The following is an 18,840-nucleotide window of genomic DNA, read 5'->3' as shown; positions in this document are numbered from 1 at the left end:
AATTTGGAGCACCCCTGCTTATCCCCAAGCCAAGACAGAACATGAACTTTGGTCTGAAATCCTCCTTTGGGGTGATAAGACGTACCTTACAGTGTGCTCTAAGAACTGGTGACTTTGAGAGGGAGCTGCAGGTAATGTTCATGATTTTCATCGATCTGCTCCTGATCCCCACCCCCACAACCTTTCTTGAGCGAGAGATAATTACAGCGCTGAAAGATACTTCAGCCACTCCTTCGATAGCTCAGTTGGTAGAGCGGAGGACTGTAGCATAAAGTCAGACATCCTTAGGTCGCTGGTTCAAATCCGGCTCGAAGGATTTTGTGCTTCGATTTCCATATATTTCACTTTTATTCAAACAATACCTTCCATTGATTATGATCGAGACTTTGCAGTCCCTGGGTTTCAGGGATTCCTTGCATCCATCAAACAGCTCGAGTGCAAAAGTGGGGATGTAGCTCAGTGGTAGAGCGCATGCTTCGCATGTATGAGGTCCCGGGTTCAATCCCCGGCATCTCCAGGAGCCTCTGTTCCTTATCTTGGCTTTTTTCCAGAAGGCTAGCCTGCCATCATGCAGAAAGAAGAAGTTTGTCATGCAGTTGGGGTGAGAGCCCCACTTAAATAGTCAGACATTTGCTTTGGAAAAATCTTTGAACTAGGCATAGTTTGCGCATTTCAAGAAAATCGGAGAATTTTGCATTCCAAAAGAAGGAAATAAATGCCCTCTCTGAGGATCGAACTCAGGACCTTCAGATTATGAGACTGACGCGCTGCCTACTGCGCTAAGAAGGCTGTATATAGGCATCTGTACATAAGACCATGAAGATCATCCAGGTACAAGGCTGAAGGATTTTCCTGACTGACATTGTATACTGCAGAGTCGAATGGGGTGATGTGGCCGTCGGTTCAATGCAGGGTTTCCAATCATACAGTCAAACCTTGCAGAAGTGGGGATGTAGCTCAGTGGTAGAGCGCATGCTTTGCATGTATGAGGCCCCGGGTTCAATCCCCGGCATCTCCAGACTTTTGCCATGCTTACCTTGGATTTTGGGCCGAAAGCTAGGCTGGCATCATGATGAAGGAAGAGATATGTCCTCCAACCGGGATGAGGACCCCGCTTAATCTGTCAGACGTTTGCCTTGAAAAATCCCATGAAATGGGGCTATCTCATTTTTGATGATTATAGATCAAAAGAATCCTACTTGTTGAAGACATCAAAGTGATGATTCATCTTGACAACCATAATGCTTTGATGATAGAAATCTGTCGCATCTCTCTTGATCATTGGTAAGGGTTCTTCTTCTAAACCAGAGACTCTTTACAGTAGCTTTTAGAAAAACGGAATATTTTGTTTATCTCAATCACCTTCAATCTACAGATTTTTCCGTTCTCTTTCCTTTTGAAAATGCATCCAAAATGCACGTTCTTGATGCTGGGTGCGTAGTAATGACTCCCATAACTTTCTGTCATTTCTTTCATGGTTCCGCGCAGCCATCCATTTGCCACCAATGCTGCCCAAGGTCTTTGTATCAAAGTTCCTTTCCTTTCTGTAAAATTGAAATTTGGAGCACCCCTGCTTATCCCCAAGCCAAGACAGAACATGAACTTTGGTCTGAAATCCTCCTTTGGGGTGATAAGACGTACCTTACAGTGTGCTCTAAGAACTGGTGACTTTGAGAGGGAGCTGCAGGTAATGTTCATGATTTTCATCGATCTGCTCCTGATCCCCACCCCCACAACCTTTCTTGAGCGAGAGATAATTACAGCGCTGAAAGATACTTCAGCCACTCCTTCGATAGCTCAGTTGGTAGAGCGGAGGACTGTAGCATAAAGTCAGACATCCTTAGGTCGCTGGTTCAAATCCGGCTCGAAGGATTTTTTGCTTCGATTTCCATATCTTTCACTTTTATTCAAACAATACCTTCCATTGATTATGATCGAGACTTTGCAGTCCCTGGGTTTCAGGGATTCCTTGCATCCATCAAACAGCTCGAGTGCAAAAGTGGGGATGTAGCTCAGTGGTAGAGCGCATGCTTTGCATGTATGAGGTCCCGGGTTCAATCCCCGGCATCTCCAGGAGCCTCTGTTCCTTATCTTGGCTTTTTTCCAGAAGGCTAGCCTGCCATCATGCAGAAAGAAGAAGTTTGTCATGCAGTTGGGGTGAGAGCCCCACTTAAATAGTCAGACATTTGCTTTGGAAAAATCTTTGAACTAGGCATAGTTTGCGCATTTCAAGAAAATCGGAGAATTTTGCATTCCAAAAGAAGGAAATAAATGCCCTCTCTGAGGATCGAACTCAGGACCTTCAGATTATGAGACTGACGCGCTGCCTACTGCGCTAAGAAGGCTGTATATAGGCATCTGTACATAAGACCATGAAGATCATCCAGGTACAAGGCTGAAGGATTTTCCTGACTGACATTGTATACTGCAGAGTCGAATGGGGTGATGTGGCCGTCGGTTCAATGCAGGGTTTCCAATCATACAGTCAAACCTTGCAGAAGTGGGGATGTAGCTCAGTGGTAGAGCGCATGCTTTGCATGTATGAGGCCCCGGGTTCAATCCCCGGCATCTCCAGACTTTTGCCATGCTTACCTTGGATTTTGGGCCGAAAGCTAGGCTGGCATCATGATGAAGGAAGAGATATGTCCTCCAACCGGGATGAGGACCCCGCTTAATCTGTCAGACGTTTGCCTTGAAAAATCCCATGAAATGGGGCTATCTCATTTTTGATGATTATAGATCAAAAGAATCCTACTTGTTGAAGACATCAAAGTGATGATTCATCTTGACAACCATAATGCTTTGATGATAGAAATCTGTCGCATCTCTCTTGATCATTGGTAAGGGTTCTTCTTCTAAACCAGAGACTCTTTACAGTAGCTTTTAGAAAAACGGAATATTTTGTTTATCTCAATCACCTTCAATCTACAGATTTTTCCGTTCTCTTTCCTTTTGAAAATGCATCCAAAATGCACGTTCTTGATGCTGGGTGCGTAGTAATGACTCCCATAACTTTCTGTCATTTCTTTCATGGTTCCGCGCAGCCATCCATTTGCCACCAATGCTGCCCAAGGTCTTTGTATCAAAGTTCCTTTCCTTTCTGTAAAATTGAAATTTGGAGCACCCCTGCTTATCCCCAAGCCAAGACAGAACATGAACTTTGGTCTGAAATCCTCCTTTGGGGTGATAAGACGTACCTTACAGTGTGCTCTAAGAACTGGTGACTTTGAGAGGGAGCTGCAGGTAATGTTCATGATTTTCATCGATCTGCTCCTGATCCCCACCCCCACAACCTTTCTTGAGCGAGAGATAATTACAGCGCTGAAAGATACTTCAGCCACTCCTTCGATAGCTCAGTTGGTAGAGCGGAGGACTGTAGCATAAAGTCAGACATCCTTAGGTCGCTGGTTCAAATCCGGCTCGAAGGATTTTGTGCTTCGATTTCCATATATTTCACTTTTATTCAAACAATACCTTCCATTGATTATGATCGAGACTTTGCAGTCCCTGGGTTTCAGGGATTCCTTGCATCCATCAAACAGCTCGAGTGCAAAAGTGGGGATGTAGCTCAGTGGTAGAGCGCATGCTTCGCATGTATGAGGTCCCGGGTTCAATCCCCGGCATCTCCAGGAGCCTCTGTTCCTTATCTTGGCTTTTTTCCAGAAGGCTAGCCTGCCATCATGCAGAAAGAAGAAGTTTGTCATGCAGTTGGGGTGAGAGCCCCACTTAAATAGTCAGACATTTGCTTTGGAAAAATCTTTGAACTAGGCATAGTTTGCGCATTTCAAGAAAATCGGAGAATTTTGCATTCCAAAAGAAGGAAATAAATGCCCTCTCTGAGGATCGAACTCAGGACCTTCAGATTATGAGACTGACGCGCTGCCTACTGCGCTAAGAAGGCTGTATATAGGCATCTGTACATAAGACCATGAAGATCATCCAGGTACAAGGCTGAAGGATTTTCCTGACTGACATTGTATACTGCAGAGTCGAATGGGGTGATGTGGCCGTCGGTTCAATGCAGGGTTTCCAATCATACAGTCAAACCTTGCAGAAGTGGGGATGTAGCTCAGTGGTAGAGCGCATGCTTTGCATGTATGAGGCCCCGGGTTCAATCCCCGGCATCTCCAGACTTTTGCCATGCTTACCTTGGATTTTGGGCCGAAAGCTAGGCTGGCATCATGATGAAGGAAGAGATATGTCCTCCAACCGGGATGAGGACCCCGCTTAATCTGTCAGACGTTTGCCTTGAAAAATCCCATGAAATGGGGCTATCTCATTTTTGATGATTATAGATCAAAAGAATCCTACTTGTTGAAGACATCAAAGTGATGATTCATCTTGACAACCATAATGCTTTGATGATAGAAATCTGTCGCATCTCTCTTGATCATTGGTAAGGGTTCTTCTTCTAAACCAGAGACTCTTTACAGTAGCTTTTAGAAAAACGGAATATTTTGTTTATCTCAATCACCTTCAATCTACAGATTTTTCCGTTCTCTTTCCTTTTGAAAATGCATCCAAAATGCACGTTCTTGATGCTGGGTGCGTAGTAATGACTCCCATAACTTTCTGTCATTTCTTTCATGGTTCCGCGCAGCCATCCATTTGCCACCAATGCTGCCCAAGGTCTTTGTATCAAAGTTCCTTTCCTTTCTGTAAAATTGAAATTTGGAGCACCCCTGCTTATCCCCAAGCCAAGACAGAACATGAACTTTGGTCTGAAATCCTCCTTTGGGGTGATAAGACGTACCTTACAGTGTGCTCTAAGAACTGGTGACTTTGAGAGGGAGCTGCAGGTAATGTTCATGATTTTCATCGATCTGCTCCTGATCCCCACCCCCACAACCTTTCTTGAGCGAGAGATAATTACAGCGCTGAAAGATACTTCAGCCACTCCTTCGATAGCTCAGTTGGTAGAGCGGAGGACTGTAGCATAAAGTCAGACATCCTTAGGTCGCTGGTTCAAATCCGGCTCGAAGGATTTTTTGCTTCGATTTCCATATCTTTCACTTTTATTCAAACAATACCTTCCATTGATTATGATCGAGACTTTGCAGTCCCTGGGTTTCAGGGATTCCTTGCATCCATCAAACAGCTCGAGTGCAAAAGTGGGGATGTAGCTCAGTGGTAGAGCGCATGCTTTGCATGTATGAGGTCCCGGGTTCAATCCCCGGCATCTCCAGGAGCCTCTGTTCCTTATCTTGGCTTTTTTCCAGAAGGCTAGCCTGCCATCATGCAGAAAGAAGAAGTTTGTCATGCAGTTGGGGTGAGAGCCCCACTTAAATAGTCAGACATTTGCTTTGGAAAAATCTTTGAACTAGGCATAGTTTGCGCATTTCAAGAAAATCGGAGAATTTTGCATTCCAAAAGAAGGAAATAAATGCCCTCTCTGAGGATCGAACTCAGGACCTTCAGATTATGAGACTGACGCGCTGCCTACTGCGCTAAGAAGGCTGTATATAGGCATCTGTACATAAGACCATGAAGATCATCCAGGTACAAGGCTGAAGGATTTTCCTGACTGACATTGTATACTGCAGAGTCGAATGGGGTGATGTGGCCGTCGGTTCAATGCAGGGTTTCCAATCATACAGTCAAACCTTGCAGAAGTGGGGATGTAGCTCAGTGGTAGAGCGCATGCTTTGCATGTATGAGGCCCCGGGTTCAATCCCCGGCATCTCCAGACTTTTGCCATGCTTACCTTGGATTTTGGGCCGAAAGCTAGGCTGGCATCATGATGAAGGAAGAGATATGTCCTCCAACCGGGATGAGGACCCCGCTTAATCTGTCAGACGTTTGCCTTGAAAAATCCCATGAAATGGGGCTATCTCATTTTTGATGATTATAGATCAAAAGAATCCTACTTGTTGAAGACATCAAAGTGATGATTCATCTTGACAACCATAATGCTTTGATGATAGAAATCTGTCGCATCTCTCTTGATCATTGGTAAGGGTTCTTCTTCTAAACCAGAGACTCTTTACAGTAGCTTTTAGAAAAACGGAATATTTTGTTTATCTCAATCACCTTCAATCTACAGATTTTTCCGTTCTCTTTCCTTTTGAAAATGCATCCAAAATGCACGTTCTTGATGCTGGGTGCGTAGTAATGACTCCCATAACTTTCTGTCATTTCTTTCATGGTTCCGCGCAGCCATCCATTTGCCACCAATGCTGCCCAAGGTCTTTGTATCAAAGTTCCTTTCCTTTCTGTAAAATTGAAATTTGGAGCACCCCTGCTTATCCCCAAGCCAAGACAGAACATGAACTTTGGTCTGAAATCCTCCTTTGGGGTGATAAGACGTACCTTACAGTGTGCTCTAAGAACTGGTGACTTTGAGAGGGAGCTGCAGGTAATGTTCATGATTTTCATCGATCTGCTCCTGATCCCCACCCCCACAACCTTTCTTGAGCGAGAGATAATTACAGCGCTGAAAGATACTTCAGCCACTCCTTCGATAGCTCAGTTGGTAGAGCGGAGGACTGTAGCATAAAGTCAGACATCCTTAGGTCGCTGGTTCAAATCCGGCTCGAAGGATTTTGTGCTTCGATTTCCATATATTTCACTTTTATTCAAACAATACCTTCCATTGATTATGATCGAGACTTTGCAGTCCCTGGGTTTCAGGGATTCCTTGCATCCATCAAACAGCTCGAGTGCAAAAGTGGGGATGTAGCTCAGTGGTAGAGCGCATGCTTCGCATGTATGAGGTCCCGGGTTCAATCCCCGGCATCTCCAGGAGCCTCTGTTCCTTATCTTGGCTTTTTTCCAGAAGGCTAGCCTGCCATCATGCAGAAAGAAGAAGTTTGTCATGCAGTTGGGGTGAGAGCCCCACTTAAATAGTCAGACATTTGCTTTGGAAAAATCTTTGAACTAGGCATAGTTTGCGCATTTCAAGAAAATCGGAGAATTTTGCATTCCAAAAGAAGGAAATAAATGCCCTCTCTGAGGATCGAACTCAGGACCTTCAGATTATGAGACTGACGCGCTGCCTACTGCGCTAAGAAGGCTGTATATAGGCATCTGTACATAAGACCATGAAGATCATCCAGGTACAAGGCTGAAGGATTTTCCTGACTGACATTGTATACTGCAGAGTCGAATGGGGTGATGTGGCCGTCGGTTCAATGCAGGGTTTCCAATCATACAGTCAAACCTTGCAGAAGTGGGGATGTAGCTCAGTGGTAGAGCGCATGCTTTGCATGTATGAGGCCCCGGGTTCAATCCCCGGCATCTCCAGACTTTTGCCATGCTTACCTTGGATTTTGGGCCGAAAGCTAGGCTGGCATCATGATGAAGGAAGAGATATGTCCTCCAACCGGGATGAGGACCCCGCTTAATCTGTCAGACGTTTGCCTTGAAAAATCCCATGAAATGGGGCTATCTCATTTTTGATGATTATAGATCAAAAGAATCCTACTTGTTGAAGACATCAAAGTGATGATTCATCTTGACAACCATAATGCTTTGATGATAGAAATCTGTCGCATCTCTCTTGATCATTGGTAAGGGTTCTTCTTCTAAACCAGAGACTCTTTACAGTAGCTTTTAGAAAAACGGAATATTTTGTTTATCTCAATCACCTTCAATCTACAGATTTTTCCGTTCTCTTTCCTTTTGAAAATGCATCCAAAATGCACGTTCTTGATGCTGGGTGCGTAGTAATGACTCCCATAACTTTCTGTCATTTCTTTCATGGTTCCGCGCAGCCATCCATTTGCCACCAATGCTGCCCAAGGTCTTTGTATCAAAGTTCCTTTCCTTTCTGTAAAATTGAAATTTGGAGCACCCCTGCTTATCCCCAAGCCAAGACAGAACATGAACTTTGGTCTGAAATCCTCCTTTGGGGTGATAAGACGTACCTTACAGTGTGCTCTAAGAACTGGTGACTTTGAGAGGGAGCTGCAGGTAATGTTCATGATTTTCATCGATCTGCTCCTGATCCCCACCCCCACAACCTTTCTTGAGCGAGAGATAATTACAGCGCTGAAAGATACTTCAGCCACTCCTTCGATAGCTCAGTTGGTAGAGCGGAGGACTGTAGCATAAAGTCAGACATCCTTAGGTCGCTGGTTCAAATCCGGCTCGAAGGATTTTGTGCTTCGATTTCCATATATTTCACTTTTATTCAAACAATACCTTCCATTGATTATGATCGAGACTTTGCAGTCCCTGGGTTTCAGGGATTCCTTGCATCCATCAAACAGCTCGAGTGCAAAAGTGGGGATGTAGCTCAGTGGTAGAGCGCATGCTTCGCATGTATGAGGTCCCGGGTTCAATCCCCGGCATCTCCAGGAGCCTCTGTTCCTTATCTTGGCTTTTTTCCAGAAGGCTAGCCTGCCATCATGCAGAAAGAAGAAGTTTGTCATGCAGTTGGGGTGAGAGCCCCACTTAAATAGTCAGACATTTGCTTTGGAAAAATCTTTGAACTAGGCATAGTTTGCGCATTTCAAGAAAATCGGAGAATTTTGCATTCCAAAAGAAGGAAATAAATGCCCTCTCTGAGGATCGAACTCAGGACCTTCAGATTATGAGACTGACGCGCTGCCTACTGCGCTAAGAAGGCTGTATATAGGCATCTGTACATAAGACCATGAAGATCATCCAGGTACAAGGCTGAAGGATTTTCCTGACTGACATTGTATACTGCAGAGTCGAATGGGGTGATGTGGCCGTCGGTTCAATGCAGGGTTTCCAATCATACAGTCAAACCTTGCAGAAGTGGGGATGTAGCTCAGTGGTAGAGCGCATGCTTTGCATGTATGAGGCCCCGGGTTCAATCCCCGGCATCTCCAGACTTTTGCCATGCTTACCTTGGATTTTGGGCCGAAAGCTAGGCTGGCATCATGATGAAGGAAGAGATATGTCCTCCAACCGGGATGAGGACCCCGCTTAATCTGTCAGACGTTTGCCTTGAAAAATCCCATGAAATGGGGCTATCTCATTTTTGATGATTATAGATCAAAAGAATCCTACTTGTTGAAGACATCAAAGTGATGATTCATCTTGACAACCATAATGCTTTGATGATAGAAATCTGTCGCATCTCTCTTGATCATTGGTAAGGGTTCTTCTTCTAAACCAGAGACTCTTTACAGTAGCTTTTAGAAAAACGGAATATTTTGTTTATCTCAATCACCTTCAATCTACAGATTTTTCCGTTCTCTTTCCTTTTGAAAATGCATCCAAAATGCACGTTCTTGATGCTGGGTGCGTAGTAATGACTCCCATAACTTTCTGTCATTTCTTTCATGGTTCCGCGCAGCCATCCATTTGCCACCAATGCTGCCCAAGGTCTTTGTATCAAAGTTCCTTTCCTTTCTGTAAAATTGAAATTTGGAGCACCCCTGCTTATCCCCAAGCCAAGACAGAACATGAACTTTGGTCTGAAATCCTCCTTTGGGGTGATAAGACGTACCTTACAGTGTGCTCTAAGAACTGGTGACTTTGAGAGGGAGCTGCAGGTAATGTTCATGATTTTCATCGATCTGCTCCTGATCCCCACCCCCACAACCTTTCTTGAGCGAGAGATAATTACAGCGCTGAAAGATACTTCAGCCACTCCTTCGATAGCTCAGTTGGTAGAGCGGAGGACTGTAGCATAAAGTCAGACATCCTTAGGTCGCTGGTTCAAATCCGGCTCGAAGGATTTTTTGCTTCGATTTCCATATCTTTCACTTTTATTCAAACAATACCTTCCATTGATTATGATCGAGACTTTGCAGTCCCTGGGTTTCAGGGATTCCTTGCATCCATCAAACAGCTCGAGTGCAAAAGTGGGGATGTAGCTCAGTGGTAGAGCGCATGCTTTGCATGTATGAGGTCCCGGGTTCAATCCCCGGCATCTCCAGGAGCCCCTGTTCCTTATCTTGGCTTTTTTCCAGAAGGCTAGCCTGCCATCATGCAGAAAGAAGAAGTTTGTCATGCAGTTGGGGTGAGAGCCCCACTTAAATAGTCAGACATTTGCTTTGGAAAAATCTTTGAACTAGGCATAGTTTGCGCATTTCAAGAAAATCGGAGAATTTTGCATTCCAAAAGAAGGAAATAAATGCCCTCTCTGAGGATCGAACTCAGGACCTTCAGATTATGAGACTGACGCGCTGCCTACTGCGCTAAGAAGGCTGTATATAGGCATCTGTACATAAGACCATGAAGATCATCCAGGTACAAGGCTGAAGGATTTTCCTGACTGACATTGTATACTGCAGAGTCGAATGGGGTGATGTGGCCGTCGGTTCAATGCAGGGTTTCCAATCATACAGTCAAACCTTGCAGAAGTGGGGATGTAGCTCAGTGGTAGAGCGCATGCTTTGCATGTATGAGGCCCCGGGTTCAATCCCCGGCATCTCCAGACTTTTGCCATGCTTACCTTGGATTTTGGGCCGAAAGCTAGGCTGGCATCATGATGAAGGAAGAGATATGTCCTCCAACCGGGATGAGGACCCCGCTTAATCTGTCAGACGTTTGCCTTGAAAAATCCCATGAAATGGGGCTATCTCATTTTTGATGATTATAGATCAAAAGAATCCTACTTGTTGAAGACATCAAAGTGATGATTCATCTTGACAACCATAATGCTTTGATGATAGAAATCTGTCGCATCTCATTGATCATTGGTAAGGGTTCTTCTTCTAAACCAGAGACTCTTTACAGTAGCTTTTAGAAAAACGGAATATTTTGTTTATCTCAATCACCTTCAATCTACAGATTTTTCCGTTCTCTTTCCTTTTGAAAATGCATCCAAAATGCACGTTCTTGATGCTGGGTGCGTAGTAATGACTCCCATAACTTTCTGTCATTTCTTTCATGGTTCCGCGCAGCCATCCATTTGCCACCAATGCTGCCCAAGGTCTTTGTATCAAAGTTCCTTTCCTTTCTGTAAAATTGAAATTTGGAGCACCCCTGCTTATCCCCAAGCCAAGACAGAACATGAACTTTGGTCTGAAATCCTCCTTTGGGGTGATAAGACGTACCTTACATTGTGCTCTAAGAACTGGTGACTTTGAGAGGGAGCTGCAGGTAATGTTCATGATTTTCATCGATCTGCTCCTGATCCCCACCCCCACAACCTTTCTTGAGCGAGAGATAATTACAGCGCTGAAAGATACTTCAGCCACTCCTTCGATAGCTCAGTTGGTAGAGCGGAGGACTGTAGCATAAAGTCAGACATCCTTAGGTCGCTGGTTCAAATCCGGCTCGAAGGATTTTGTGCTTCGATTTCCATATATTTCACTTTTATTCAAACAATACCTTCCATTGATTATGATCGAGACTTTGCAGTCCCTGGGTTTCAGGGATTCCTTGCATCCATCAAACAGCTCGAGTGCAAAAGTGGGGATGTAGCTCAGTGGTAGAGCGCATGCTTCGCATGTATGAGGTCCCGGGTTCAATCCCCGGCATCTCCAGGAGCCTCTGTTCCTTATCTTGGCTTTTTTCCAGAAGGCTAGCCTGCCATCATGCAGAAAGAAGAAGTTTGTCATGCAGTTGGGGTGAGAGCCCCACTTAAATAGTCAGACATTTGCTTTGGAAAAATCTTTGAACTAGGCATAGTTTGCGCATTTCAAGAAAATCGGAGAATTTTGCATTCCAAAAGAAGGAAATAAATGCCCTCTCTGAGGATCGAACTCAGGACCTTCAGATTATGAGACTGACGCGCTGCCTACCGCGCTAAGAAGGCTGTATATAGGCATCTGTACATAAGACCATGAAGATCATCCAGGTACAAGGCTGAAGGATTTTCCTGACTGACATTGTATACTGCAGAGTCGAATGGGGTGATGTGGCCGTCGGTTCAATGCAGGGTTTCCAATCATACAGTCAAACCTTGCAGAAGTGGGGATGTAGCTCAGTGGTAGAGCGCATGCTTTGCATGTATGAGGCCCCGGGTTCAATCCCCGGCATCTCCAGACTTTTGCCATGCTTACCTTGGATTTTGGGCCGAAAGCTAGGCTGGCATCATGATGAAGGAAGAGATATGTCCTCCAACCGGGATGAGGACCCCGCTTAATCTGTCAGACGTTTGCCTTGAAAAATCCCATGAAATGGGGCTATCTCATTTTTGATGATTATAGATCAAAAGAATCCTACTTGTTGAAGACATCAAAGTGATGATTCATCTTGACAACCATAATGCTTTGATGATAGAAATCTGTCGCATCTCTCTTGATCATTGGTAAGGGTTCTTCTTCTAAACCAGAGACTCTTTACAGTAGCTTTTAGAAAAACGGAATATTTTGTTTATCTCAATCACCTTCAATCTACAGATTTTTCCGTTCTCTTTCCTTTTGAAAATGCATCCAAAATGCACGTTCTTGATGCTGGGTGCGTAGTAATGACTCCCATAACTTTCTGTCATTTCTTTCATGGTTCCGCGCAGCCATCCATTTGCCACCAATGCTGCCCAAGGACTTTGTATCAAAGTTCCTTTCCTTTCTGTAAAATTGAAATTTGGAGCACCCCTGCTTATCCCCAAGCCAAGACAGAACATGAACTTTGGTCTGAAATCCTCCTTTGGGGTGATAAGACGTACCTTACAGTGTGCTCTAAGAACTGGTGACTTTGAGAGGGAGCTGCAGGTAATGTTCATGATTTTCATCGATCTGCTCCTGATCCCCACCCCCACAACCTTTCTTGAGCGAGAGATAATTACAGCGCTGAAAGATACTTCAGCCACTCCTTCGATAGCTCAGTTGGTAGAGCGGAGGACTGTAGCATAAAGTCAGACATCCTTAGGTCGCTGGTTCAAATCCGGCTCGAAGGATTTTTTGCTTCGATTTCCATATCTTTCACTTTTATTCAAACAATACCTTCCATTGATTATGATCGAGACTTTGCAGTCCCTGGGTTTCAGGGATTCCTTGCATCCATCAAACAGCTCGAGTGCAAAAGTGGGGATGTAGCTCAGTGGTAGAGCGCATGCTTTGCATGTATGAGGTCCCGGGTTCAATCCCCGGCATCTCCAGGAGCCTCTGTTCCTTATCTTGGCTTTTTTCCAGAAGGCTAGCCTGCCATCATGCAGAAAGAAGAAGTTTGTCATGCAGTTGGGGTGAGAGCCCCACTTAAATAGTCAGACATTTGCTTTGGAAAAATCTTTGAACTAGGCATAGTTTGCGCATTTCAAGAAAATCGGAGAATTTTGCATTCCAAAAGAAGGAAATAAATGCCCTCTCTGAGGATCGAACTCAGGACCTTCAGATTATGAGACTGACGCGCTGCCTACCGCGCTAAGAAGGCTGTATATAGGCATCTGTACATAAGACCATGAAGATCATCCAGGTACAAGGCTGAAGGATTTTCCTGACTGACATTGTATACTGCAGAGTCGAATGGGGTGATGTGGCCGTCGGTTCAATGCAGGGTTTCCAATCATACAGTCAAACCTTGCAGAAGTGGGGATGTAGCTCAGTGGTAGAGCGCATGCTTTGCATGTATGAGGCCCCGGGTTCAATCCCCGGCATCTCCAGACTTTTGCCATGCTTACCTTGGATTTTGGGCCGAAAGCTAGGCTGGCATCATGATGAAGGAAGAGATATGTCCTCCAACCGGGATGAGGACCCCGCTTAATCTGTCAGACGTTTGCCTTGAAAAATCCCATGAAATGGGGCTATCTCATTTTTGATGATTATAGATCAAAAGAATCCTACTTGTTGAAGACATCAAAGTGATGATTCATCTTGACAACCATAATGCTTTGATGATAGAAATCTGTCGCATCTCTCTTGATCATTGGTAAGGGTTCTTCTTCTAAACCAGAGACTCTTTACAGTAGCTTTTAGAAAAACGGAATATTTTGTTTATCTCAATCACCTTCAATCTACAGATTTTTCCGTTCTCTTTCCTTTTGAAAATGCATCCAAAATGCACGTTCTTGATGCTGGGTGCGTAGTAATGACTCCCATAACTTTCTGTCATTTCTTTCATGGTTCCGCGCAGCCATCCATTTGCCACCAATGCTGCCCAAGGTCTTTGTATCAAAGTTCCTTTCCTTTCTGTAAAATTGAAATTTGGAGCACCCCTGCTTATCCCCAAGCCAAGACAGAACATGAACTTTGGTCTGAAATCCTCCTTTGGGGTGATAAGACGTACCTTACAGTGTGCTCTAAGAACTGGTGACTTTGAGAGGGAGCTGCAGGTAATGTTCATGATTTTCATCGATCTGCTCCTGATCCCCACCCCCACAACCTTTCTTGAGCGAGAGATAATTACAGCGCTGAAAGATACTTCATCCACTCCTTCGATAGCTCAGTTGGTAGAGCGGAGGACTGTAGCATAAAGTCAGACATCCTTAGGTCGCTGGTTCAAATCCGGCTCGAAGGATTTTTTGCTTCGATTTCCATATCTTTCACTTTTATTCAAACAATACCTTCCATTGATTATGATCGAGACTTTGCAGTCCCTGGGTTTCAGGGATTCCTTGCATCCATCAAACAGCTCGAGTGCAAAAGTGGGGATGTAGCTCAGTGGTAGAGCGCATGCTTTGCATGTATGAGGTCCCGGGTTCAATCCCCGGCATCTCCAGGAGCCCCTGTTCCTTATCTTGGCTTTTTTCCAGAAGGCTAGCCTGCCATCATGCAGAAAGAAGAAGTTTGTCATGCAGTTGGGGTGAGAGCCCCACTTAAATAGTCAGACATTTGCTTTGGAAAAATCTTTGAACTAGGCATAGTTTGCGCATTTCAAGAAAATCGGAGAATTTTGCATTCCAAAAGAAGGAAATAAATGCCCTCTCTGAGGATCGAACTCAGGACCTTCAGATTATGAGACTGACGCGCTGCCTACTGCGCTAAGAAGGCTGTATATAGGCATCTGTACATAAGACCATGAAGATCATCCAGGTACAAGGCTGAAGGATTTTCCTGACTGACATTGTATACTGCAGAGTCGAATGGGGTGATGTGGCCGTCGGTTCAATGCAGGGTTTCCAATCATACAGTCAAACCTTGCAGAAGTGGGGATGTAGCTCAGTGGTAGAGCGCATGCTTTGCATGTATGAGGCCCCGGGTTCAATCCCCGGCATCTCCAGACTTTTGCCATGCTTACCTTGGATTTTGGGCCGAAAGCTAGGCTGGCATCATGATGAAGGAAGAGATATGTCCTCCAACCGGGATGAGGACCCCGCTTAATCTGTCAGACGTTTGCCTTGAAAAATCCCATGAAATGGGGCTATCTCATTTTTGATGATTATAGATCAAAAGAATCCTACTTGTTGAAGACATCAAAGTGATGATTCATCTTGACAACCATAATGCTTTGATGATAGAAATCTGTCGCATCTCATTGATCATTGGTAAGGGTTCTTCTTCTAAACCAGAGACTCTTTACAGTAGCTTTTAGAAAAACGGAATATTTTGTTTATCTCAATCACCTTCAATCTACAGATTTTTCCGTTCTCTTTCCTTTTGAAAATGCATCCAAAATGCACGTTCTTGATGCTGGGTGCGTAGTAATGACTCCCATAACTTTCTGTCATTTCTTTCATGGTTCCGCGCAGCCATCCATTTGCCACCAATGCTGCCCAAGGTCTTTGTATCAAAGTTCCTTTCCTTTCTGTAAAATTGAAATTTGGAGCACCCCTGCTTATCCCCAAGCCAAGACAGAACATGAACTTTGGTCTGAAATCCTCCTTTGGGGTGATAAGACGTACCTTACATTGTGCTCTAAGAACTGGTGACTTTGAGAGGGAGCTGCAGGTAATGTTCATGATTTTCATCGATCTGCTCCTGATCCCCACCCCCACAACCTTTCTTGAGCGAGAGATAATTACAGCGCTGAAAGATACTTCAGCCACTCCTTCGATAGCTCAGTTGGTAGAGCGGAGGACTGTAGCATAAAGTCAGACATCCTTAGGTCGCTGGTTCAAATCCGGCTCGAAGGATTTTGTGCTTCGATTTCCATATATTTCACTTTTATTCAAACAATACCTTCCATTGATTATGATCGAGACTTTGCAGTCCCTGGGTTTCAGGGATTCCTTGCATCCATCAAACAGCTCGAGTGCAAAAGTGGGGATGTAGCTCAGTGGTAGAGCGCATGCTTCGCATGTATGAGGTCCCGGGTTCAATCCCCGGCATCTCCAGGAGCCTCTGTTCCTTATCTTGGCTTTTTTCCAGAAGGCTAGCCTGCCATCATGCAGAAAGAAGAAGTTTGTCATGCAGTTGGGGTGAGAGCCCCACTTAAATAGTCAGACATTTGCTTTGGAAAAATCTTTGAACTAGGCATAGTTTGCGCATTTCAAGAAAATCGGAGAATTTTGCATTCCAAAAGAAGGAAATAAATGCCCTCTCTGAGGATCGAACTCAGGACCTTCAGATTATGAGACTGACGCGCTGCCTACCGCGCTAAGAAGGCTGTATATAGGCATCTGTACATAAGACCATGAAGATCATCCAGGTACAAGGCTGAAGGATTTTCCTGACTGACATTGTATACTGCAGAGTCGAATGGGGTGATGTGGCCGTCGGTTCAATGCAGGGTTTCCAATCATACAGTCAAACCTTGCAGAAGTGGGGATGTAGCTCAGTGGTAGAGCGCATGCTTTGCATGTATGAGGCCCCGGGTTCAATCCCCGGCATCTCCAGACTTTTGCCATGCTTACCTTGGATTTTGGGCCGAAAGCTAGGCTGGCATCATGATGAAGGAAGAGATATGTCCTCCAACCGGGATGAGGACCCCGCTTAATCTGTCAGACGTTTGCCTTGAAAAATCCCATGAAATGGGGCTATCTCATTTTTGATGATTATAGATCAAAAGAATCCTACTTGTTGAAGACATCAAAGTGATGATTCATCTTGACAACCATAATGCTTTGATGATAGAAATCTGTCGCATCTCTCTTGATCATTGGTAAGGGTTCTTCTTCTAAACCAGAGACTCTTTACAGTAGCTTTTAGAAAAACGGAATATTTTGTTTATCTCAATCACCTTCAATCTACAGATTTTTCCGTTCTCTTTCCTTTTGAAAATGCATCCAAAATGCACGTTCTTGATGCTGGGTGCGTAGTAATGACTCCCATAACTTTCTGTCATTTCTTTCATGGTTCCGCGCAGCCATCCATTTGCCACCAATGCTGCCCAAGGTCTTTGTATCAAAGTTCCTTTCCTTTCTGTAAAATTGAAATTTGGAGCACCCCTGCTTATCCCCAAGCCAAGACAGAACATGAACTTTGGTCTGAAATCCTCCTTTGGGGTGATAAGACGTACCTTACAGTGTGCTCTAAGAACTGGTGACTTTGAGAGGGAGCTGCAGGTAATGTTCATGATTTTCATCGATCTGCTCCTGATCCCCACCCCCACAACCTTTCTTGAGCGAGAGATAATTACAGCGCTGAAAGATACTTCAGCCACTCCTTCGATAGCTCAGTTGGTAGAGCGGAGGACTGTAGCATAAAGTCAGACATCCTTAGGTCGCTGGTTCAAATCCGGCTCGAAGGATTTTTTGCTTCGATTTCCATATCTTTCACTTTTATTCAAACAATACCTTCCATTGATTATGATCGAGACTTTGCAGTCCCTGGGTTTCAGGGATTCCTTGCATCCATCAAACAGCTCGAGTGCAAAAGTGGGGATGTAGCTCAGTGGTAGAGCGCATGCTTTGCATGTATGAGGTCCCGGGTTCAATCCCCGGCATCTCCAGGAGCCTCTGTTCCTTATCTTGGCTTTTTTCCAGAAGGCTAGCCTGCCATCATGCAGAAAGAAGAAGTTTGTCATGCAGTTGGGGTGAGAGCCCCACTTAAATAGTCAGACATTTGCTTTGGAAAAATCTTTGAACTAGGCATAGTTTGCGCATTTCAAGAAAATCGGAGAATTTTGCATTCCAAAAGAAGGAAATAAATGCCCTCTCTGAGGATCGAACTCAGGACCTTCAGATTATGAGACTGACGCGCTGCCTACCGCGCTAAGAAGGCTGTATATAGGCATCTGTACATAAGACCATGAAGATCATCCAGGTACAAGGCTGAAGGATTTTCCTGACTGACATTGTATACTGCAGAGTCGAATGGGGTGATGTGGCCGTCGGTTCAATGCAGGGTTTCCAATCATACAGTCAAACCTTGCAGAAGTGGGGATGTAGCTCAGTGGTAGAGCGCATGCTTTGCATGTATGAGGCCCCGGGTTCAATCCCCGGCATCTCCAGACTTTTGCCATGCTTACCTTGGATTTTGGGCCGAAAGCTAGGCTGGCATCATGATGAAGGAAGAGATATGTCCTCCAACCGGGATGAGGACCCCGCTTAATCTGTCAGACGTTTGCCTTGAAAAATCCCATGAAATGGGGCTATCTCATTTTTGATGATTATAGATCAAAAGAATCCTACTTGTTGAAGACATCAAAGTGATGATTCATCTTGACAACCATAATGCTTTGATGATAGAAATCTGTCGCATCTCTCTTGATCATTGGTAAGGGTTCTTCTTCTAAACCAGAGACTCTTTACAGTAGCTTTTAGAAAAACGGAATATTTTGTTTATCTCAATCACCTTCAATCTACAGATTTTTCCGTTCTCTTTCCTTTTGAAAATGCATCCAAAATGCACGTTCTTGATGCTGGGTGCGTAGTAATGACTCCCATAACTTTCTGTCATTTCTTTCATGGTTCCGCGCAGCCATCCATTTGCCACCAATGCTGCCCAAGGTCTTTGTATCAAAGTTCCTTTCCTTTCTGTAAAATTGAAATTTGGAGCACCCCTGCTTATCCCCAAGCCAAGACAGAACATGAACTTTGGTCTGAAATCCTCCTTTGGGGTGATAAGACGTACCTTACAGTGTGCTCTAAGAACTGGTGACTTTGAGAGGGAGCTGCAGGTAATGTTCATGATTTTCATCGATCTGCTCCTGATCCCC

At 44.5% G+C, this 18,840-nt stretch overlaps 44 non-coding genes across 44 annotated transcripts; 36 read left to right on the top strand and 8 right to left on the bottom strand.

Moving 5' to 3' along the window:
- The first annotated feature begins 230 nt into the window (after positions 1–230).
- On the top strand, positions 231–316 carry TRNAY-GUA (transfer RNA tyrosine (anticodon GUA)). The gene is given in 2 exon segments: positions 231–267; positions 281–316. It is a non-coding gene; the product is annotated as a tRNA-Tyr (tRNA).
- Positions 317–445: 129 nt separating this feature from the next.
- On the top strand, positions 446–517 carry TRNAA-CGC (transfer RNA alanine (anticodon CGC)). The gene has a single exon. It is a non-coding gene; the product is annotated as a tRNA-Ala (tRNA).
- A 199-nt stretch (positions 518–716) lies between these two features.
- On the bottom strand, positions 717–789 carry TRNAM-CAU (transfer RNA methionine (anticodon CAU)). Its single transcript has one exon. It is a non-coding gene; the product is annotated as a tRNA-Met (tRNA).
- A 157-nt stretch (positions 790–946) lies between these two features.
- On the top strand, positions 947–1,018 carry TRNAA-UGC (transfer RNA alanine (anticodon UGC)). The gene has a single exon. It is a non-coding gene; the product is annotated as a tRNA-Ala (tRNA).
- Positions 1,019–1,786: 768 nt separating this feature from the next.
- TRNAY-GUA (transfer RNA tyrosine (anticodon GUA)) lies at positions 1,787–1,872 on the top strand. Its single transcript is given in 2 exon segments — positions 1,787–1,823; positions 1,837–1,872. It is a non-coding gene; the product is annotated as a tRNA-Tyr (tRNA).
- A 129-nt stretch (positions 1,873–2,001) lies between these two features.
- Positions 2,002–2,073, top strand: TRNAA-UGC (transfer RNA alanine (anticodon UGC)). The gene has a single exon. It is a non-coding gene; the product is annotated as a tRNA-Ala (tRNA).
- A 199-nt stretch (positions 2,074–2,272) lies between these two features.
- Positions 2,273–2,345, bottom strand: TRNAM-CAU (transfer RNA methionine (anticodon CAU)). The gene has a single exon. It is a non-coding gene; the product is annotated as a tRNA-Met (tRNA).
- A 157-nt stretch (positions 2,346–2,502) lies between these two features.
- On the top strand, positions 2,503–2,574 carry TRNAA-UGC (transfer RNA alanine (anticodon UGC)). The gene has a single exon. It is a non-coding gene; the product is annotated as a tRNA-Ala (tRNA).
- Positions 2,575–3,342: 768 nt separating this feature from the next.
- TRNAY-GUA (transfer RNA tyrosine (anticodon GUA)) lies at positions 3,343–3,428 on the top strand. Its single transcript is given in 2 exon segments — positions 3,343–3,379; positions 3,393–3,428. It is a non-coding gene; the product is annotated as a tRNA-Tyr (tRNA).
- Positions 3,429–3,557: 129 nt separating this feature from the next.
- Positions 3,558–3,629, top strand: TRNAA-CGC (transfer RNA alanine (anticodon CGC)). Its single transcript has one exon. It is a non-coding gene; the product is annotated as a tRNA-Ala (tRNA).
- Positions 3,630–3,828: 199 nt separating this feature from the next.
- TRNAM-CAU (transfer RNA methionine (anticodon CAU)) lies at positions 3,829–3,901 on the bottom strand. Its single transcript has one exon. It is a non-coding gene; the product is annotated as a tRNA-Met (tRNA).
- Positions 3,902–4,058: 157 nt separating this feature from the next.
- TRNAA-UGC (transfer RNA alanine (anticodon UGC)) lies at positions 4,059–4,130 on the top strand. The gene has a single exon. It is a non-coding gene; the product is annotated as a tRNA-Ala (tRNA).
- A 768-nt stretch (positions 4,131–4,898) lies between these two features.
- Positions 4,899–4,984, top strand: TRNAY-GUA (transfer RNA tyrosine (anticodon GUA)). The gene is given in 2 exon segments: positions 4,899–4,935; positions 4,949–4,984. It is a non-coding gene; the product is annotated as a tRNA-Tyr (tRNA).
- Positions 4,985–5,113: 129 nt separating this feature from the next.
- On the top strand, positions 5,114–5,185 carry TRNAA-UGC (transfer RNA alanine (anticodon UGC)). Its single transcript has one exon. It is a non-coding gene; the product is annotated as a tRNA-Ala (tRNA).
- A 199-nt stretch (positions 5,186–5,384) lies between these two features.
- Positions 5,385–5,457, bottom strand: TRNAM-CAU (transfer RNA methionine (anticodon CAU)). Its single transcript has one exon. It is a non-coding gene; the product is annotated as a tRNA-Met (tRNA).
- A 157-nt stretch (positions 5,458–5,614) lies between these two features.
- TRNAA-UGC (transfer RNA alanine (anticodon UGC)) lies at positions 5,615–5,686 on the top strand. Its single transcript has one exon. It is a non-coding gene; the product is annotated as a tRNA-Ala (tRNA).
- Positions 5,687–6,454: 768 nt separating this feature from the next.
- On the top strand, positions 6,455–6,540 carry TRNAY-GUA (transfer RNA tyrosine (anticodon GUA)). Its single transcript is given in 2 exon segments — positions 6,455–6,491; positions 6,505–6,540. It is a non-coding gene; the product is annotated as a tRNA-Tyr (tRNA).
- A 129-nt stretch (positions 6,541–6,669) lies between these two features.
- Positions 6,670–6,741, top strand: TRNAA-CGC (transfer RNA alanine (anticodon CGC)). Its single transcript has one exon. It is a non-coding gene; the product is annotated as a tRNA-Ala (tRNA).
- Positions 6,742–6,940: 199 nt separating this feature from the next.
- TRNAM-CAU (transfer RNA methionine (anticodon CAU)) lies at positions 6,941–7,013 on the bottom strand. Its single transcript has one exon. It is a non-coding gene; the product is annotated as a tRNA-Met (tRNA).
- A 157-nt stretch (positions 7,014–7,170) lies between these two features.
- TRNAA-UGC (transfer RNA alanine (anticodon UGC)) lies at positions 7,171–7,242 on the top strand. Its single transcript has one exon. It is a non-coding gene; the product is annotated as a tRNA-Ala (tRNA).
- Positions 7,243–8,010: 768 nt separating this feature from the next.
- Positions 8,011–8,096, top strand: TRNAY-GUA (transfer RNA tyrosine (anticodon GUA)). The gene is given in 2 exon segments: positions 8,011–8,047; positions 8,061–8,096. It is a non-coding gene; the product is annotated as a tRNA-Tyr (tRNA).
- Positions 8,097–8,225: 129 nt separating this feature from the next.
- On the top strand, positions 8,226–8,297 carry TRNAA-CGC (transfer RNA alanine (anticodon CGC)). Its single transcript has one exon. It is a non-coding gene; the product is annotated as a tRNA-Ala (tRNA).
- Positions 8,298–8,496: 199 nt separating this feature from the next.
- Positions 8,497–8,569, bottom strand: TRNAM-CAU (transfer RNA methionine (anticodon CAU)). The gene has a single exon. It is a non-coding gene; the product is annotated as a tRNA-Met (tRNA).
- A 157-nt stretch (positions 8,570–8,726) lies between these two features.
- TRNAA-UGC (transfer RNA alanine (anticodon UGC)) lies at positions 8,727–8,798 on the top strand. The gene has a single exon. It is a non-coding gene; the product is annotated as a tRNA-Ala (tRNA).
- A 768-nt stretch (positions 8,799–9,566) lies between these two features.
- TRNAY-GUA (transfer RNA tyrosine (anticodon GUA)) lies at positions 9,567–9,652 on the top strand. Its single transcript is given in 2 exon segments — positions 9,567–9,603; positions 9,617–9,652. It is a non-coding gene; the product is annotated as a tRNA-Tyr (tRNA).
- Positions 9,653–9,781: 129 nt separating this feature from the next.
- Positions 9,782–9,853, top strand: TRNAA-UGC (transfer RNA alanine (anticodon UGC)). The gene has a single exon. It is a non-coding gene; the product is annotated as a tRNA-Ala (tRNA).
- A 199-nt stretch (positions 9,854–10,052) lies between these two features.
- TRNAM-CAU (transfer RNA methionine (anticodon CAU)) lies at positions 10,053–10,125 on the bottom strand. The gene has a single exon. It is a non-coding gene; the product is annotated as a tRNA-Met (tRNA).
- Positions 10,126–10,282: 157 nt separating this feature from the next.
- Positions 10,283–10,354, top strand: TRNAA-UGC (transfer RNA alanine (anticodon UGC)). The gene has a single exon. It is a non-coding gene; the product is annotated as a tRNA-Ala (tRNA).
- A 767-nt stretch (positions 10,355–11,121) lies between these two features.
- On the top strand, positions 11,122–11,207 carry TRNAY-GUA (transfer RNA tyrosine (anticodon GUA)). The gene is given in 2 exon segments: positions 11,122–11,158; positions 11,172–11,207. It is a non-coding gene; the product is annotated as a tRNA-Tyr (tRNA).
- A 129-nt stretch (positions 11,208–11,336) lies between these two features.
- TRNAA-CGC (transfer RNA alanine (anticodon CGC)) lies at positions 11,337–11,408 on the top strand. The gene has a single exon. It is a non-coding gene; the product is annotated as a tRNA-Ala (tRNA).
- Positions 11,409–11,837: 429 nt separating this feature from the next.
- TRNAA-UGC (transfer RNA alanine (anticodon UGC)) lies at positions 11,838–11,909 on the top strand. Its single transcript has one exon. It is a non-coding gene; the product is annotated as a tRNA-Ala (tRNA).
- Positions 11,910–12,677: 768 nt separating this feature from the next.
- Positions 12,678–12,763, top strand: TRNAY-GUA (transfer RNA tyrosine (anticodon GUA)). Its single transcript is given in 2 exon segments — positions 12,678–12,714; positions 12,728–12,763. It is a non-coding gene; the product is annotated as a tRNA-Tyr (tRNA).
- Positions 12,764–12,892: 129 nt separating this feature from the next.
- On the top strand, positions 12,893–12,964 carry TRNAA-UGC (transfer RNA alanine (anticodon UGC)). The gene has a single exon. It is a non-coding gene; the product is annotated as a tRNA-Ala (tRNA).
- A 429-nt stretch (positions 12,965–13,393) lies between these two features.
- On the top strand, positions 13,394–13,465 carry TRNAA-UGC (transfer RNA alanine (anticodon UGC)). The gene has a single exon. It is a non-coding gene; the product is annotated as a tRNA-Ala (tRNA).
- A 768-nt stretch (positions 13,466–14,233) lies between these two features.
- TRNAY-GUA (transfer RNA tyrosine (anticodon GUA)) lies at positions 14,234–14,319 on the top strand. Its single transcript is given in 2 exon segments — positions 14,234–14,270; positions 14,284–14,319. It is a non-coding gene; the product is annotated as a tRNA-Tyr (tRNA).
- Positions 14,320–14,448: 129 nt separating this feature from the next.
- Positions 14,449–14,520, top strand: TRNAA-UGC (transfer RNA alanine (anticodon UGC)). The gene has a single exon. It is a non-coding gene; the product is annotated as a tRNA-Ala (tRNA).
- Positions 14,521–14,719: 199 nt separating this feature from the next.
- TRNAM-CAU (transfer RNA methionine (anticodon CAU)) lies at positions 14,720–14,792 on the bottom strand. The gene has a single exon. It is a non-coding gene; the product is annotated as a tRNA-Met (tRNA).
- A 157-nt stretch (positions 14,793–14,949) lies between these two features.
- Positions 14,950–15,021, top strand: TRNAA-UGC (transfer RNA alanine (anticodon UGC)). Its single transcript has one exon. It is a non-coding gene; the product is annotated as a tRNA-Ala (tRNA).
- Positions 15,022–15,788: 767 nt separating this feature from the next.
- Positions 15,789–15,874, top strand: TRNAY-GUA (transfer RNA tyrosine (anticodon GUA)). Its single transcript is given in 2 exon segments — positions 15,789–15,825; positions 15,839–15,874. It is a non-coding gene; the product is annotated as a tRNA-Tyr (tRNA).
- Positions 15,875–16,003: 129 nt separating this feature from the next.
- On the top strand, positions 16,004–16,075 carry TRNAA-CGC (transfer RNA alanine (anticodon CGC)). The gene has a single exon. It is a non-coding gene; the product is annotated as a tRNA-Ala (tRNA).
- Positions 16,076–16,504: 429 nt separating this feature from the next.
- On the top strand, positions 16,505–16,576 carry TRNAA-UGC (transfer RNA alanine (anticodon UGC)). The gene has a single exon. It is a non-coding gene; the product is annotated as a tRNA-Ala (tRNA).
- Positions 16,577–17,344: 768 nt separating this feature from the next.
- TRNAY-GUA (transfer RNA tyrosine (anticodon GUA)) lies at positions 17,345–17,430 on the top strand. Its single transcript is given in 2 exon segments — positions 17,345–17,381; positions 17,395–17,430. It is a non-coding gene; the product is annotated as a tRNA-Tyr (tRNA).
- Positions 17,431–17,559: 129 nt separating this feature from the next.
- TRNAA-UGC (transfer RNA alanine (anticodon UGC)) lies at positions 17,560–17,631 on the top strand. Its single transcript has one exon. It is a non-coding gene; the product is annotated as a tRNA-Ala (tRNA).
- A 429-nt stretch (positions 17,632–18,060) lies between these two features.
- Positions 18,061–18,132, top strand: TRNAA-UGC (transfer RNA alanine (anticodon UGC)). The gene has a single exon. It is a non-coding gene; the product is annotated as a tRNA-Ala (tRNA).
- Positions 18,133–18,840: the final 708 nt, after the last annotated feature.

The sequence above is a fragment of the Triturus cristatus genome, chromosome 4_1 (assembly GCF_964204655.1).
Source record: "Triturus cristatus chromosome 4_1, aTriCri1.1, whole genome shotgun sequence".
Classification (NCBI taxonomy): domain Eukaryota; kingdom Metazoa; phylum Chordata; class Amphibia; order Caudata; family Salamandridae; genus Triturus; species Triturus cristatus.
The sequence above is the reverse complement of the archived record's forward strand: the minus strand, read 5'-3'. Positions and strand labels throughout refer to the sequence as shown.